Raw genomic sequence first — 6,000 nt, forward strand, 5'->3', positions numbered from 1 at the left:
TTTAAATCAAGTTAGTTTAGAGTCTAATTGAGTTAGTTTTGGGGTGTAATTATACCAACTCAATTAAGAGCCCATTGAGCTAGAGTTGGGACTGTTTTGGGTCAAGTGGAAGGCCTATTCGGTCACCTAAGATTAGGTGGAACCACCTATGAGTTGAAAAAGTAAAGAGTATATTTTTCTAAGTTTTCAGGTGGTGGTACTGCCAGACTGGGCGGTGGTGCCAATGTTAGTGTTGTAGGTGGTGATATTGTCCAACATAGGCGATGGTACCGTCAGGACCCAAGAAATCAGAAATGAGATCTTTTTTGGCTCTATTTTTTAAATCATTTGGGGTCTATAAATACCCTAGCTATTCCTATGTGAAAAAATATAAAATTAAGTAGAAAAGGAGAAAAATATACTTAAAAAAAAAGTGTTATAAATCTCTTTGAAATCAGTGAGTCTCTTCCTCCTAGAGTTAGAAGGTTTCTAAGGGAGGAGTGATGTCTAAAAGAGAAAGGTGTAAATGATTTTTCCTGAGCCTGTGAAAAGGAGAAAGAGTTATAAGGGTAGCTGATATTCACCCATTGAAAGAAGATCGGTAGTGGAAGCCGGTGGTCTCGAGCGAAGAGGAATCGAAAGTGGATATAGGTCAGGATGACCGAACCATTATAAATTTGGTGTGCCTCCCTTGCTCTCCTTGTTTACTTATTTTGTAACTATTTTACCTGCTCGTTACTATTCTGGCAAATGTTTTAAGTTTAAACGTATTTTCGATACGATTTCATCAAACGAAATTTTCAAACCGACGTGAGTTTATGAAAGCACTAATTCATCCCTCCCTCTTAGTACCGATTTTGGTCCTAACACATATTATTTTCAATATTTATTATCAGATAATTTATTGATTAATTCATATTTGTTCTTTTGAACTTAGATAAGCTGTGTCAAAATACTGCTAAAGAGATTAACAAGTGTAGGATATTTTGAAGCATTATCTTAAAAGTGTAGATGAGAAGGTACGTTTTGGTATTTTGTGATTAATAAGTGTTTGCCATCAACTATTGGGTATTGTGCAATACCAAATAGACATGATGTTTGTCAGTTGGAATTGTTTATAAGGACGCTTTGTTTAGCTGTTCGGCATCAATTATGTCGAACTAGTCCGCATTGATGTTATTTTATGATCACTGAGCAATTTTTATATTAGTCTGCACAATTGTAAGTTTATTTGCTCCTGTCCTCTTTCCTCTGAAAGTTTCCTTTTGGATAGTCTGGTGCTGCAGCAAACTGCAGATGCACATTACACTGGAAATTGTTTAATGTTGTCATTACTTGCTATACACATTTGTTTGATGCATGCTGATCAAATTGCTTACATTTATACACATAGCAGACATAGAAAGCTCCTTCTGATTTCTTGTTCATCTAGATCATTAACTCTGCATAAAGTAGATATGTGACCTCTGCCATCTCACGGGTCCAGTTAAATCAAAGTAGCTTTAGATCCCTTAATTAGGAGGTTTTTATTTTCTGTAGCACATTGCTAATACGTAATTGACCTTAGATTAGGTAGCAACATGCACATTGTTTTTATTTTCTTATATATTATTAATTGGGTATGCATCAGTTTATTCGATAACCACCTTTGATAGTTTCAGGAAACAGTACATTTGCATAGTTTGAACCTCATCTGAGTTAAGCTAAATTTTAGAACATAATATCCATTAGTCACGATCCAGGTTAATTAGCCTATAACTTCATTTGCTTTGAACTATTGACTAAAATATTTAAGTTGAAATTAATAATTTTATATTCATCAGACCCTTATAAATCAATATTAATTTTGCTCATTTTCGACATGCGATTAATCGAGAGTGTTAGAAAATTTCTAATTAGATTCGATGGCATGTGGAGATCATGCGTCATCCCTAAGAACCTTTATGGAATCAGTCTGGTGGCTCTGGTCTATTTCACTTCTCTTCATGGTCTCTATAGTTTATGTTGTTCTTTTGAGTCTTATTCTTATAGTAAGTCTACATTTGCAATCACTTTACAGGTCAAAATTTATAGGTTCTTCTTCTTCTTTATAAGCACTCTTTTCCCTTTGTTTTATGTTCATTATAAAATCTTATGATGCTGTTGTCAATTTGAAAATCATGTATTGCACATGTAGCTTGCTTGTCAGTGATGTAAATACTTTGTTGTATTGAGTTTTGTTGCATGACATTAATATTTTAGCCTAATGTTATTACAGATTGAAGTGATTTTGAAGTTTGAGGAGATTTGCTTAGAGATTGCCTCAGAGTTCTCTCCTTTATTTTCAACAGTAAGTAATAGTTTTGGCCAGGTGACTAGTTATATGTTGTACCAAAATTAAGGATTATTGAAGCTGGTTTCGCTGTGTTAATTTTCCAAACTACATTTCGTAAGTAGTTTGTGGTTGGCAGCAGCAAAATTTGCATGATTGGTAGAAATTTTTGAACCTCCTAGTCATTGGTTATTCACATATTCTATATAGTGCAAGATCTAGAATCTTTAGTTGAGACTAAGAATTCTTGTTATCTGTTGCCATTGATGTAATGTGTATTTGGTAGATAAGCAACTACGCATTTCGTAGTGGCCAAATTTCTTCGACAAATCTTTTGACGCTTATTTTTACTCGGGTTTACAATTTTATTTCAGTTAAAAAAATCTCACATGCAACTTCAGAGTTTGAATGCAACAATTTCTGCTGCATGGACATGTATCTTTTACGTAAGGTTTTCAATGTATGCCTATAGTGAAGAAAAGGTAAGTATATTGTAACGTTCGTAGAAGAGATGGAATCGACTTCGTGAGTAATACTCATAAAAATTTAATCATCTTTATTAAAGGCTCCACTTTACATGTTTTACCCGGAAACAAATGTAATTTTTGTTACAAATTTGGATATGTTGCTTATCAATGTCCATTCAATAAATGTAGTCCACACAAATTAATTTAAGTTCCTAAAGGAACCATAAAGAACTCCATACAAAATGATAAGCTAAGTCGATTGATTTTTTAGACACCCAAGGTCAAATGAGTACCTAAAAATCATTTTTTTTTATATAAAAATATTTACCATCACAAACTAGGAGCAAGAGATGGTACCTTGATAGTGGATGTTCAAGGCACATGACTAAAGATCCGTCTCAATTCTCTAAACTCACTAGCCTAGACGAAGAGTATATTACCTTTGGAGATAACAACAAGGGTAAAATCATTGGCCAAGGAACCATTGGTAATAAATCTAACTTTTTGATTAAAGATGTATTGTCGGTTGATGATTTAAAGTATAATCTTTTGAGCATTAGTCAATTATGTGAATATGTCATTGGATTTTAATCTAATGCTTGGAACAACCACACAAAAACACTTCTATAATTTTTCTAAAACAAAATAATATGTATATTATTGACATTGATGATCTTTGTAATAAAATATATTTTTTGATTTTAAATGACGATGCTTGTCAACTAGGAAAACAACTAAAAGGTAGTTTCAAACCAAAGAATCAAATAAGCACCTCTATGTTAGGAACGAGCCGACACTAGGGGGGCGTGGGTAAATTAGTGCACCAGTAAAATCACGTCGGTTTTGAAAATTCTTTCGTACATTGAAAACCGATCCCGGAAATATGCTTTAACTTAAAAGTATGTTTGTAAACGTATTGAAAGTAGTAAGCAAGTAAAGTAGTTTGCAGTTAAAGTAAATTGCTCAAAAGAAACGCAAACTAGATTTTTATAGTGGTTCGGATGTCGTGACCTACATCCACCCCACCGATTCCTCTTTAGTCAAGGCCACCAGCATCCACTATTAGTCTTTCTTCAATAGGCGAAGACCAACCACCTTTTACAGCTCTTTCTCCTTTTACCGGGTTTAGGAGATAACCCTTACACCCCTAATTACGCCTCTCTCAAACTATTCTAACACTTAGAACTTTGAGAGGAGTTCACACACAATTAAAATAGAGTTTTCTTTCCCTTTCTTTGCTCTTTGTTATGTATTTTAACCAGGGATATGAGAGGTATTTATAGGCCCCAATGGCTTCAAAATTGGAGCCAAAAAGTGTCACATCCCTGGATTTCATGATACTGGCAGTACCATTGCCGTTATTGGGTGGTACTACTACCGCTGGTCTGACACTAGGTGGTACCACCGCCTAACAGGAGCAGTACTATCACTGGCAGCATTCATTGCCGACGGTACTACCACCCAGTCTGGGAGGTACCACCGCCCAGGCTACCTGGAACATTGTCTCCCAAACGATGCCACTATCGGTTGGGCTTTCAGGTGCTGAATGGGTTGTTCAATATGACCCAATTCAGTCCTGTTAAGGGCTCGGTTGGTCCCTAATGAAGTTAGTAAGATTACCTCCTAATCTTAACTCTAATTATGTGCTAACTATAAAATTTAAGACATTTACTAAGCTAAAGAAATTCGTAAGTCTAGGTTTCTTCCAGCGAGCTTCCAGCGATTTTCCAACGAACTTTCGATGATCTCTCGGTAATGTTCCAACGGACTCCCAGCAAGCTCTTAGACTTCACAATGATCTTCTTGGCGAGTTTCGATAAGCTTCTTTGGCAAGCTCTAAGACTTCTCGGTCAATTCCAACAAAACTTCCGATGAACGTCCGGACTTCCGACGAACTCTCTTACTCCTAACGAAACCGCGTTCTTGACTTCGACACTTTATTTTGCTTTATGCCTTGCCATCATAGTTAATCCTACATATATAAAAACTAACTTCGATCTAAACAATTATTACAAAGCTTGAATCATATTGTCCGGCATGTCATTGGTTCATCGACACTTCGTCCGATTCTTCGGCGCATCGTCATCTCTTGCGGCTTATTGCCCAATCGACTAGTTGACCTCCATAACTTCGATATCCTTGGCACAATATCCGCTCTTCTTAGCCCGATGCCCAAAACCATGGCCCAAAGCCTTCTGCCAATATGTCGACCGATCCTCCGGCTCGACGTCTAATCTTCTAACATGTTTGCTCCGGCTCAACATGATTCTTCCTACTTCAATTGTCTCTCCTTGATCGAAGCTTCCTACGTCACTCAAAATGTATATCAAATCATAAACAATATTAATTAGTTTTATCATCAAAATTCGAGATTCAACAATCTCTCCCTTTTTTATGATGACAGCCAATTAATGACGGAGTTTAAACAAACTCCCCCTATCAATATGCCATATTGATAGAACTCTTTGATTCAAAAATCCAAGTAATATGTTATTATAAACTTATATATAATATCATACTTCTCCCCCTTTGTCATCAACAAAAAGGAGAAGTGCAACTTTCAAGTGTTTAAGATATAATGTCAAACATTGCATTTTTCATCATATAATTTGTAAGCTAGAAAATTTAGCAAGTGTTGCATCATATTAGAATATGCAAGCTAACAGATTTTATATCATTTTACAACATACATAATCATCAAATCATCATTAATTTTAAAGATGTGCATGATTGTAAATTTGTAAGTTTGTATTTTTGCTTCTTAAGATAGGCAAGCCAGTGATGTTCAAGATAGCAAGCTCTTTCTTCTCTTTTGAAAAGTATCATTTTTGCTTCCTTTGTAAAGTGCAAGCTAGCAAAATTTTACATTATTTTAACACATACAAGCTATTTAACAAGTGTTACGTATCTTTGAAGTATGAAGGCTAGCAAGTTTTTAAAAAATAATACAAGATAACAAGCTAGCAAGATACAATGTTTTACATGAAGCAAGCTAACAAGTTTTGCATTATGCAAGCTAGTAAGATTTTTTTGCAAACTTTTTTATACCTTTTGATAAATGCAAGATAACGTGTTTTTGCATCTACTTGAAACGTACAAGCTAGCATTTTTTACGTTTCTAGCAATTCTTTCTCCATATATCAGGCTAGCAATATTTCTCCCCCTTTGTTATTGTCAAGAAGAAGGGAAGAATATAAAGTTGTAATTCTTTTCCCTTTACATCAATTTTTAAACCATGACAAA

Source organism: Musa acuminata, chromosome BXJ3-10 (genome assembly GCF_036884655.1).
Source record: "Musa acuminata AAA Group cultivar baxijiao chromosome BXJ3-10, Cavendish_Baxijiao_AAA, whole genome shotgun sequence".
NCBI classification, from domain to species: domain Eukaryota; kingdom Viridiplantae; phylum Streptophyta; class Magnoliopsida; order Zingiberales; family Musaceae; genus Musa; species Musa acuminata.